The sequence below is a fragment of the Zingiber officinale genome, chromosome 8A (assembly GCF_018446385.1).
Source record: "Zingiber officinale cultivar Zhangliang chromosome 8A, Zo_v1.1, whole genome shotgun sequence".
Lineage (NCBI taxonomy): Eukaryota > Viridiplantae > Streptophyta > Magnoliopsida > Zingiberales > Zingiberaceae > Zingiber > Zingiber officinale.
In genome coordinates, this window is record NC_056000.1 from 96750353 (window position 1) to 96763857 (window position 13505).

Sequence of the window (13505 nt, forward strand, 5' to 3'; positions counted from 1 at the left end):
GAAACTCTTTTCATCTAATTAAGTGGTTTGTAACCTCCATGGGATACCAAGAGTCACAACTCTTGGTAACTCCCATGAGGTGGCACTTCACTTAAGTAACCATGATGATGTGGAGCATCATCATTGGTCCACTTAATGCCAACTCACCAATGAGGTGGCATAAAGTCAAGTCAAACTTGACTCTTCATCTTCCTCTCAAGTCAAGTCAAACTTGACTTAATCTCTCTCATGGTTGATCTAATCCAACCATTTAATTTAAGTCAATTTAATATAATGAATCTAATTCATTTAATTAAATTGATTCAATGAGTCATAATCTAAATTAGACTCATTGAACACATGAATCAATTTGAGTCCAACTCAATTAGCCCAATTAGGATTACTCTTAATCCAATTTGATTCGTCAAATGAATCTAATCCTCTTGGTTCATCATATGAACCTAATCTCCATCCACTTGTTCTTTGTGTGTGACCCAATAGGTTCTTGTAACGTTGGCAATGCCCCTAAACTCATTTAGAAACATAAGTAATGAGCGGTATCTAGCAATACATCATTACTACCCAAGTTACAAGAATGTTGAGATCCAACATCACCTTGTGACTACTAATTGTGACTCCTCACAATATATGACAAGTGTCCTTCTATCCAAGACATCTAGATTGATCAATGTGAGGCATAGACCGTGTCATCCTCTAATCAATCTAAATCTTGAACTCCAAGTAGACTCACTCAATCAAATGAGTTCAATATCTCATATTGACTCATTTGGGCATGGCCATGCACTTCGTGGTCTCACTCTATCAAGAATACCGATGTCTCTCCCGTCATATAGGAGGGATAGATCCCATCTACATCACTCACATCCCTCCGCATAATTTGTTACATACCCAGTAATCACCTTTATAGTCCACCCAGTTACGGGTGACGTTTGACGAAACCAAAGTACATAACTCCTTATGTAGGGAACCATGGTGACTTCAGGTCTAAGGACTAGTAGTGTTCCAGGAGATACACCATTCCACTGTGGTGTTCCAGGAGGACTGAGTTGGGATAGAATCCCACACTCAGCTAGATAGTCACGAAACTCATGGCTAAGGTATTCTCCACCTCGATCTGATTGAAGTATCTTAATACTCTTGCCAAGCTGATTTTATACTTCATTCTTGAATTCTTTGAACTTTTCAAAGGATTCAGATTTATGTGTCATCAAGTACACTTAACCATATCTACTGAAGTCATCAGTAAATGTAATGAAGTACCTATAACCGCCTCTAGCAGCGACATTGAAAGGGCCACATACATCACTATGTATAAGTCCTAACAAATCAGTCGCTCTTTCACTATGCCCACTAAAGGGAGTCTTGGTCATCTTGCCTAGTAGGCATGACTCGCACGTCTCATAAGATTCAAAATCAAATGAGTCAAGCAAACCATCCTTATGGAGCTGGGATAAGCGCTTGTCATTTATATGACCTAAGCGACAGTGCCAGAGATAGGTTTGGTTCATGTCATTTGACTTAAACCTCTTGGTATTTATGTTATAGATAGGGCTTTCAAGGTCTAGAATGTAGAGTCCGTTCATTAGAGGTGCACTACAATAGAACATATCTTTTAAATAAACAGAACAACATTTGTCCTTTATTATAAAAGAGAAACCTTCCTTGTCCAAACAAGAAACTGAAATTATGTTCTTAGTTAAAGCAGGAACATAATAATAATCATCCAACTCTAGTACAAGTCCAGAGGGCAGAGATAGAAAATAAGTCCCTACAGCAACAGCAGCAACCCGTGCTCCATTGCCTACACGTAGGTCCACCTCGCCCTTTGCCAATGCCCTGCTATTTTTCAGCGCCTGCACATTAGTAAAAATATGAAAAGCACATCCGGTATCTAATACCCATGATGAATAAATAGATAGATTGACTTTTATAACATATATACCTGAAGTGGAAGTCTCACTTCGCTTCTTCTTAAGATCTTCCAGGTACACCTTGCAGTTCCTCGACCGCAGTGGAAGCAGGTAGCATCCTTGGTGACCCCTCCTTTAGGCTTCAGTGCCTTGCCTTTGCCCTTGGCTTGGGACTTTCCTTTGCCTTTGGGCTTGCCCTTGCACTTATGTTTCTGAACCATCAGAACAGAGTGGGGCTTAACCTTCTTAAGGTTCAGCTCAGCAGTTCTAAACATGCTAAGCAGCTCGGGTAGTGGCTTGTTGATTTCATTCATGTTGTAGTTTAGAACGAATTGACTATAGCTATCCGACAAGGATTGTAAGATCAGGTCAGTGGCCAGCTCTTGGCTAAGCGGGAATCCCAACCTCTGTAGGTTTTCTATGTACCCAATCATTTTGAGTACATATGGGCCTACGGGAGCCCCATCTGACATCTTGCACTGAAATAGTGCCTTTGAGATCTCGAATATCTCGTGCCTAGCTTGTCCCTGATATAGTTGACGAAGATGTTCAACCATATCGTAAGCTCCCATCAACTCATGTTACTTTTGAAGCTCAGAGTTCATGGTTGCGAGCATCAGACAGGACACATCTAATGCGTCATCTTGATGCTTCTTGTAAGCATCTCGGTCAGCTCGCGTGGCAGTGGCAGGAGGAGCCTCCGGAATGGGCTACTCCAGAATGTACAGTTTACGTTCTGTACCAGTCCAGGAAATTTGCTCCGTTGAGCTTGTCCTTCTCAAGGATAGAATGCAGGGAGAAAGAGTTCGTATGCGACGTCATGGTTATCTACAACATAAAAATACAGAAAATAAATATCATATTCTTTTAAATCATTTAATTAGGCCTTTAACTAAATGATGCTCCCACTGAATTCTATAATTCATGTGGGACAAGATCCACATCATACTAACCCTTGAGTTAGCTTTGGCTAATACGCCCAAGATTTAGTATGATCGGTAGGTAACGATTTACCAATTACATCTCTATGCAACTCTTGTTTATAGGATCATTATCCGCAGTTATATTAAAACTTGAGTTAGCTTTGGCTAATACGCCCAAGAATTAATATAAATATGATTTATGTCCTATCTTTCCAACCGTTGGAAGAATGCCTATAGTTGTACTCAATCCAACCGAGTTAACTAGGAATACTCAATCTAATTGAGTTTGTACTCACCCATGTGTTGATAAGCGGGACCAAGATTGTCCCTCCGTACCCTACCAAGATAATATGTGTTGCTCTGCTTTGGCAGATTCAACAATACATGTGATCGAGGTAGTGATAGGTATCACAACACGGTAGGCATTTGAGTTAACGCGATTGAGATCTAATCTAATCGAGAGGGTGCATCTTGTATACGATTTAGATCTAATCTAATCGTTAGGCACTAATTAATTACTAATTATGCATCACATACACTCAAGCGATTAATTAAATTATTTGTGATTAGTCATGACCCTACTACGATCTTCTCAAGCCAATGAGAAGATTGGATGGTCAACCTAAGGTTAACAACTTCTCAAGCTCCTCCCTTTGACCACCTTGTGTTGCTCGCGCCCTCCTCGCAACTCCGTCTCGAGTGGACCTTCCACCGCTCCAATTTTGTACATTACAATTTTTGAAACTCGAGTTACATTCGAGTCTAAACTAATTTACAACAAGAATATAAAATAGAGAAATGCACGACGCGCAGGTCGCGAATCAAATATACAACACGCACATCACATGACGGCACGTAGGCCGTATTATGAATTACAACACATTTCCAATCAAATTGGATTTTTTTGGGCCATGACTATCACAAAATGATACATAATTCTAAATTATGTATTTTCTATAAATTTCTATAATTTTTACTAATTTTTACAATTTTTATGAGTAAAATTCCCGGCGGTTCCGTTTAGCGGGTTTTCGGGCGCAATCGCGGAACGAATCCCCTTGTGGGGCCAGGGGCAGCGCCCCTACCCGCGATCTAACCATCGTGAGTGTTCATTAGCAATCCTACAGCGCCTTAGCCTGCTGTCCCAAAAATATTTGGGGCGAAATATTGCCGTTTCGGAAAAATCTTCTCGGTAGTCGAAGCCTACAAGTGTCGAAACACTTGTGCTTCACTTCCACGAGAAAAATACCCATAAAAACTATAAAAATAGGAAATTTACAGAATATTACAGAACTGCTATTTTTCATAAAAATACAAGATAAACTCGTACAAGACTTCGCACGTGGCTCTGATACCACTGTTGGGTTTTTCGGGCCGCGAAAACCGCTTTTTCGCGTCGCGAAAACCCTGAAACCCCCGTCACCGGATCCGTGCGAAGTAAAAATAAAATAAAATTTATGAATACGAGTTTACTAAAGCCTAGATCTACACTAGAGAAGGAAGTTACCCTCGATACGATGCCCTTCGCAATCCCGCTCATCCAACGATTCGCAGGATCTCGAGATCGTCAAGCGTACGATCCTCTAGAAGTATCCACAAGAACAAACTAGGTGGAGAGGCCAAACAAAAGGTGTGCTAGAACCTTTGAAGTGTTCGGCCAAGGAGGAGGAGAGGGAGAAAGGTTGAGAGCTTGAGGAAGAAGATGAGTTGAATGAGCCTTGAATGAAAAATCAAATTTCATTCCTCACAATAAGTGGCCGGCCACTCATGGAGTTGTAACCTCCATTCTCATTTAATGTGGCCATTAAACAAGAGATTTGTAACCTCCATGAGATGACACACACATGTACTAAACCTGATGATATGGCACATCATCATTGGACACTTAATGCCAACTCACAAATGATGTGGCATAAAGTCAAGTCAAACTTGACTTTTCCTCTTCCTCTCAAGTCAAGTCAAACTTGACATTATAACTCCCATGGTTGATCTAATCCAACCATTTGATTCAAGCCAATTTAATATAATGAATCTAATTCATTTAATTAAATTGATTCAATGAGTCATAATCTAAATTAGACTCATTGAACACATGAATCAACTTGAGTCCAACTCAATTAGCCCAATTAGGATTACTCTTAATCCAATTTGATTCATCACATGAATCTAATCCTCTTGGTTCATCATATGAACCTAATCTCCATCTAATTGTCCTTAGTGTGTGACCCTATAGGTTCTTGTAACGTTGGCAATGCCTCTAAACTCATTTAGGAGCATAAGTAATGAGCGGTATCTAGCAACACATCATTACTACCCAAGTTACAAGAATGTTGAGATCCAACATCACCTTGTGACTACTAATTGTGACTCCTCACAAAATATGACATTGTCCTTCTATCCTAGAAATCTAGATTGATCAATGTGAGACATAGACTGTGTCATCCTCTAACCAATCTAAATCTTGAACTCCAAGTAGACTCACTAAATCAAATGAGATCAATATCTCATATTGACTCATTTGGGCATGACCATGCACTTCGTGGTCTCACTCTATCAAGAATATCGATGTCTCTCCTGTTGGATCGAGACGCGCTAGAGGGGGGGGGTGAATAGTGCTCGTGACTATTTTGTACGTATCGGAATCAAAAACAGCGTTAGAGTAATTAAAGCAGCGGAATTAAAAACAAACAAACACAAACAGAAGGACACAGAGATTTACTTCGTTCGGAGCCTGTGACGACTCCTACTCGAAGGCCCGCGATCCTTGATCACTTCCGGTCGGCAACAACTATAAGCTCGTTAAAAGATTACAATTATGAGTACAATTAAAAGCTATAAGTATTATACCGACAACAAGAAATGCTAAATCTGAAGCTTCGGGTCGTCGGGCACTTGTAGCAGCACTTCGGAGTGTCTTTTGGAGCAGCACGTTGATGAGAGATCACTTGATATTCGTTGTTTTGAAGTGCTGGTCGAAACCCCCTTATAAAGGGTGTTCAAGGCGCCTCCATGCTGCCTGGTCTTCCGCGTGGATCAAATCTGATCTGGTCGAACTTCATCCATTCAAAGCGCCTTAAACTTCACTCAAGGCGCCTTCCAAGGCGTCTTCCAAGGCGCCTTCTGCCTTCTTCAAGGCGCCTCCAAGCTCCATGGAGGCGCCTCGGACACTGTTCATCCGAGGGAAAACTACCTTATTTTGTACCTGCAAGACTTGTTAGTCCCAAACAATATCCTGCAACACAAAATTAGCACAAAGTAACAGTATGAATAATAAAAGATTGTCCGGGTCTGACTTCAGATTTCCAACCGGAAACCCTAGGTCAACCCGACGCCTACTGTTCCCTCTACGGGGAACGCGTCCTCACCTACTCCCCTCAGGAGAGATTACCTGATGCCAGTCTGGTCCTCCAGACCGACTGGACTTTCTGCCTAGGGTTACCACCCCCTAGGACCTAGGGTTACCGCCCCCTAGGGTTACCACCCCCTAGGACCTAAGGTTGCCGCCCCTTAGGGTTTTCCTCCACCTAGGGTTACCGCCCCCTAGGACCTAAGGTTGCCCCCCCTTAGGATTTTCCTTCACCTAGGGTTACTGCGGACCTAGGGTTACCCCCCCTTAGGATTTTCCTTCACCTAGGGTTACCACCCCCTAGGACCTAAGGTTACCCCCCCTTAGGATTTTCCCTTGCCTAACCGCAGTTAGGACTTCCTGAAACCTTATTTAACCACGTTAGATAACAAGGAACCTTAACTTTGAATCCCTTCGCCATTATCAAAACTGAGGTTCGATCGTCGGATGCTTACTGCACCAACAATCTCCCCCTTTTTGATTATGGCAACCGAAATTCAAAGTTAAGTAAAAATGCAATAAAGATACGCATAAATAAGCACAAACATAAATAAAGCATAGGCACATTCACAATAAAATTTTCGTTTTAATTTTAATTTATAATATTCTTTGAATTTCTTCCTAGTCTCCCCCTTTTCCATATATCAAAATACCCAAGAGAGTGAAGAAAATCTGGGCCTTAGCTTAACTTTCAAAGATAATTTTCAATCTTATCTTCCAATCTTTTAATTTACTTTTGATAAACACTTAGTTTTTCTTGTAAGACTTTTAGATAGGTGAAATCATAATTTTGAAAGCAAAATTCTTCCTTTAGTTTGAGAGATACTTTTAGCTGAGATAAAGTTATTTTGTCTTTAAACAGTAACTTAGCATTTGAAAACAATTGCTTTGAGAGATACTTAGCTAAATTTCTTCTTTTTTTGTTTTAAACACTTTAAAAAGTACTTAGCTAAATGTTTTTGAAAAAAAATATTTAGCTATATTTGAAAATACTTAGCTATGTTTTCAGCGTAAAAATGATTGCGTTGAGAAAATATCTTGCCAAGTAGCTAAGTTTAGAAAATAATTTAACTAAGTTTAGGTAGAGAAAACTTAATTAAGTACTCAGCTTTGAAAACATTTAGCTTATAGAGGAGTTATAATTTAAAGGTCATAAATAATTTTAATTTTAAAGCTAAGTTAAAAATAGCTTGAATTTTCGAAGATATGCCAAAAATAGTTTTTAATTTTAAGGTCAAGTTAAAAATTTTAAAGAAAAACTAATTTTAAAACCTACTCAAAATCACTCTCCCTTAATTAATGCCTTAATAAATTTTTGAGTTCAGGAGTTCAAGCATGAGATGTTAAAAAATTATTTTCCTAATTTTCCATCTCACTGAGATGAAGTTTACTTTAATTTACAACATTGAAAATATCAGTTAGAATTCCAAATAAGTGACCATTATTTTGAAGATTTAAAAATTAATTGAGTTTAGAATTTCAAAGAATTTAATAACTTTTGAAAGGGGTTTTGAAATTAATTTTTAAGAGGATATTTCAAATAATTTTTAAGTAGTTTTGAAATAATTTTGAAATTAATTTTTCAAGGGATTTTTCAAATGATTTTTCAAAATATTTTGAAATGATCATTTTTCAAATTAGGTTTTAAAATAATTTTGAAATGATTAAGTTTTGAAATTAAGTTTAAAGATTTTGAAATGATTTTGAAAAGATTTTTCAAATAATTTTTAAATTAAAGTTTTAAAATTTTGAAATGATTTTTCAAATAATTTTGAAATTGATTTTGAAAAGATTTTTTAAATAATTTTTAAAAGAATTTTTAAAATTTAAAATGATTTTGAAAAGATTTTTCAAATAAATTTTAAAAAAATTTTAAAGGATTTTGAAATGATTTTGAAAAGATTTTTCAAATAAATTTTAAAAGAATTTTGAAGGATTTTGAAATGATTTTGAAAAGATTTTTTAAATAATTTTTAAAAGAATTTTTAAAATTTAAAATGATTTTGAAAAAGATTTTTCAAATAAATTTTAAAAGAATTTTAAAGGATTTTGAAATGGTTTTGAAATTGATTTTGAAAAGATTTTGTAATTAATTTTTAAATAATTTTGAAATTGATTTTGAAAATATTTTTAAAGATTTTTGAAGTAATTTTGAAAATAATTTTAAGGTTAATTAAATTTGCAAGATAATTTTTGTAAGATAATTTTAAAGTTAATTAATCAAATTTTTTTTTAAAGTTAATTAATCTTTGAAAAATAATTTTAGCCAATTTAGAATGATTTAGAAACTGAGTTTTAAAATAATTTAGATTTGAAAATAATTCAAGTTAAAATAATTTAATTGTTAATTAACTTGATTTAAGTTAAGTCAATTTTAATAATTTAATTTCCTTGTCATCTCACCCGATCTAAATTTTCAATCAGGGAATCCTATAATTTTTGTGAGATGAATTGAGGTTCAATTTAAGGGTTTGGTTTAACTTTGTGTTAGATTCAGGTTTAGCTTTGGGTTCAACAAGTAAGCATTCTTAGATAAACTTCTGGGCTATGGTGAGTCACAAGGTACTCATTAAAGTAACCATGCCTTCGAGGTTTCCCAAATAGTCCTACCCATTGAGCTTAATACTAAACCTTGGTCTAACTAGTTAGGATCCATTTAAGGGTAGCTTCGGTCAGTTCCACTTGGCCAAATGCACCAGGTCGAAGCCATATCTTCCTAGACATGCGATGTCCAAGCTTCCCTAACATACTATCATCCAAAAACTTCACCAGTACTGTGGGTCAAGTTAAACCTAGCCCATTTTAATCTAACCTTAATTACCCTGCCGGGTAATCTACTCTTGTTTACCCCTTATCGGGTGGATTAATTTCGGAGGTGCCAGCTATTCTGGAGCCTCCTCCTATGTTATTGATTTACGTTTTATTAAGTTAAGTAAATAAAAGGTACTTGATTATAACTTGGTTTGTACTGTTTAAGTTTTACTTTAGATTTATAACCCAAGTCTAGATTTCGTGATTTGACTAAATTATTAACAATCTTCTCTAATTTATCATTTTTATCTTTTAAAATATTATTTTGTATTTCTACTTTTCTAAGAGTTAATTTCTTATTTTTATTTGAATTAATTTTGTTCATTACATTATTAGCATGCATATCTAATTTTGAAGAGAAATCTATACTAGAGCAAGCAGCATTAGTTAAGCTAGTGCGATCATGTGTTGCAAAAACTGGATTTTCATATATTGTAAATGTGCTAACCTTGATTTCTCCCTCTCGATTCTTGGGTCTTCTTTCTGGGCATTGTCTTTTGCAGTGACACATTAGTTTACATTTGGAGCATTTGATGTATTTCTTCCCTCTCCTGATCATTTTCTCCTTCTCCTCCGATTGTGCCGGTTGAGTCTTACGAGTGGGGCATTCGTTTCTATAGTGCCCTCTCTCCCTACACTTGAAAGAGATTATGAGAGATTTACAATTTGAATTTACAATTTTACCTTTTAGATCCGTGATAGGATCCTCCCCCTTGACTGTTGTCATCTCAAATTCTGACTCAGATTCAGATATCTCGTCTTTGGCCATTAGTGCTCTGATATCGGTTTGCTCTGATTCTTTTGAGTCTAGTTCGAAGGTTGACTGTGAGGATTCAATTTCAAATTCGGACTCAGGTTCTATTCGATCTTCTAACTCTGAAGGGATCTCATAAAGCTTGAGCACTTTCTCCCAAAGCTCCTTAGCATTGTTGAATTTTCCAACTCGATCAAGATCTGAATTTGTTAGTCCGCATAGGAGAATGTAAGTTGCTTTTGCATTTGCCTCGAATGTCCTTATTGTTTGTGCATCCCACTTGTCACAGGTGATGGGTACACCTTCTTTAGTGGGAAGAGTGAATCCAATATGGACTATGGTCCATATTTCTGCTTCGGTCTTTAATTGATGCTCCACCTGGTCTTTCCAGTATCTGAGGTTCTCGTCAGACAGCAATGGTAGGCATGTGGAGTTGTACCCATCTTCGTAGGCCATTAGAAGGAATCTCGCAAAATAAACACAATAAAACTTGTTCCAAGACTTGGTCTTGGATTAGTAGTGCGGGAGAGAAATAAAGATAGTAATTCAGGAATTTCGAGAGAAAATAATAAAATATTATTAAAATATTATTAAAATATTATAAAAAAATATTACTACAAAATTTTGAAAACACGATATTTTACTAATTCCAATCAATGGTGAAAAGATGAAAATGAATTTTTTGAAAACAATTTTGGAGGGAAAAAAATGAAAGGCGTAAGGTTATATTTTAAACCTATACAAACGACAAAGCCACGAAAAATGCTTGAATGGTGGTTGCACCAGTTCAAAGCGACCCTGCTCTGATACCAATTGTTAGATCGAGACGCGCTAGAGGGGGGTGAATAGCGCTCATGGCTATTTTGTATGTATCGGAATCGAAAACAACGTTAGAGTAATTAAAGCAGCGGAATTAAAAACAAACAAACACAAACAGAAGGACACAGAGATTTACTTCGTTCGGAGCCTGTGACGACTCCTACTCGAAGGCCCGCGATCCTTGATCGCTTCCGGTGGGCAACAACTATAAGCTCATTAAAAGATTACAATTATGAGTACAATTAAAAGCTATAAGTATTATACCGACAACAAGAAATGCTAAATCTGAAGCTTCGGGTCGTCGGGCACTTGTAGCAGCACTTCGGAGTGTCTTTTGGAGCAGCACGTTGATGAGAGATCACTTGATATTCGTTGTTTTGAAGTACTGGTCGAAACCCCCTTATAAAGGGTGTTCAAGGCGCCTCCATGCTGCTTGGTCTTCCGCGTGGATCAAATCTGATCTGGTCGAACTTCATCCATTCAAGGCGCCTTAAACCTCACTCAAGGCGCCTTCTGCCTTCTTCAAGACGCCTCCAATGGTGCTTCGCAGCCAGCTCATCCTTTGCACCCGAGGCGCCTCCAAGCTCCATGGAGGTGCCTCGGATACTGTTCATCCGAGGGAAAACTACCTTATTTTGTACCTGCAAGACTTGTTAGTCCCAAACAATATCCTGCAACACAAAATTAGCACAAAATAACAGTATGAATAATAAAAGAGTGTTTATGACAGTCTCCGGACTGTCCGGGTTTGACTTCGGATTTCCAACCGGAAACCCTAGGTCGACCCGACGCCTACTGTTCCCTCTATGGGGAACGCGTCCTCACCTACTCCCCTCAGGAGAGATTACCTGATGCTTCCGCCCCTAGGGATTTTCTCACCTAGGGTTACAACCCCCTAGGACCTAGGGTTACCGCCCCCTAGGGTTTTTCTCCACCTAGGGTTACCACCCCCTAGGACCTAAGGTTGCCGCCCCTTAGGGTTTTCCTCTACCTAGGGTTACCGCCCCCTAGGACCTAAGGTTGCCCCCCCTTAGGATTTTTCTTCACCTAGGGTTACCACCCCTTAGGACCTAAGGTTGCCGCCCCTTAGGGTTTTCCTCCACCTAGGGTTACCGCCCCCTAGGACCTAAGGTTGCCCCCCCTTAGGATTTTCCTTCACCTAGGGTTACCGCCCCCTAGGACCTAAGGTTACCCCCCCTTAGGATTTTCCTTCACCTAGGGTTACCACCCCCTAGGACCTAAGGTTACCCCCCCCTTAGGATTTTCCCTTGCCTAACCGCAGTTAGGACTTTCCTGAAACCTTATTTAACCACGTTAGATAACAAGGAACTTTAACTTTGAATCCCTTTGCCATTATCAAAACTGAGGTTCGATCGTCGGATGCTTACTGCACCAACATCTCCCATCATATAGGAGGGATAGATCCCATCTACATCACTCACATCCCTCTGCATAATTCGTTACATTTCCAGTAATCGCCTTTATAGTCCACCCAGTCACGGGTAACGTTTGACAAAACCAAAGTACATAACTCCTTATGTAGGGAACCATGGTGACTTCAGGTCTAAGGACTAGTAGTCATACTAATAGTTGTTAGGACCTTCGGATGCGGCTAGAGAGGGGGGGGTGTGAATAGCCGACCCCAAATTTTCGTTTCTTCCTACAATTTAGGTTAGCGCAGCGAAAATACATTGTAGAAATGAAAGTGGAGAAGATCAAACCTCAAACACAATGATGTAACGAGGTTCGGAGATGATACTCCTACTCCTCGGCGTGTCCGTAAGGTGGACGAAGCCTATCAATCCGTCGGTGGATGAGACCCCGGATAACCGGCTAATATGAACTCCTTCTGGGTAGAGAAACCTCGTCACAATCTCTTTTGCAACAGCAATAAAGGAGTACAAGAAATAAAGCAAGAAATAATGGCTAATATGAATGTAAATACACTCTACCAAGTTTGCTTGCCTTCTTCTCGTCGACTGGAGTCCGTTGATGAAGCTGCAACTTCACGGATGATGCCAACAACAGCTGATCAACAAGTCGAGGGAAGCTCACATGAAGCTTCAGCAAAGAGGAGCTCAGCAAAGCAAAAATCACAGTAAGGAGGAAGAGCAAGAACTGTAGAGGCGCTCAGCATCTGATTTATATCCGCACCTGCGAAGAAGAAGACAAAGAACAACACAGAAATCTAGCCGTTGTGTCGCAACGGCTAGGCCTGGACCGATCAGGCTCCACCCTGATCGGTCTGGGAGCCATCTGATCGGTCTGTGGACCGATCATGCCCTAGGCTGATCGGTCCCCAGACCGATCCCCATACTTGTTCTCGTTTCTGATCGCTACCTGATCGGTCTGTGGACCGATCAGTAGGCTTCCTGATCGATCTACAGACCGATCAAATAACTCACAGTGACCTCTGTTTGGTTACTGATCGGTCACCAGACCGATCAGATAAACCTGAGTATCACTAGATCGGTCTGCTGACCGATCCAATGCCCATGTGGATTTAGAGCTTCTCATCCCTAAATCCTAAGGCCTTCCTGGTCTTGAGAACGAGCTACCGAGCCCTCTCTGACCTAGTCTGGAAAACGAGCTACCGAGCCCTCTCCGACTTCCATGTCCGGTCAAGAGAACGAGCTACCGAGCCCTCTCTGACCTAGTCCAGAGAACGAGCTACCGAGCCCTCTCCGACTCCCATGTCCGGTCCAGAGAATGAGCTACCGAGCCCTCTCTGACCTAGTCCGGAGAACAAGCTACCGAGCCCTCTCCGACTTCCACGTCCGGTCCAGAGAACGAGCTACCGAGCCCTCTCTGACCTAGTCTGGAGAACGAGCTACCGAGCCCTCTCCGACTTCATCCGGTCCAGAGAACGAGCTACCGAGCCCTCTCTGACCTAGTCCGGAGAACGAGCTACCGGCCCTCTCTGACCACGGTTCGGAGAACGA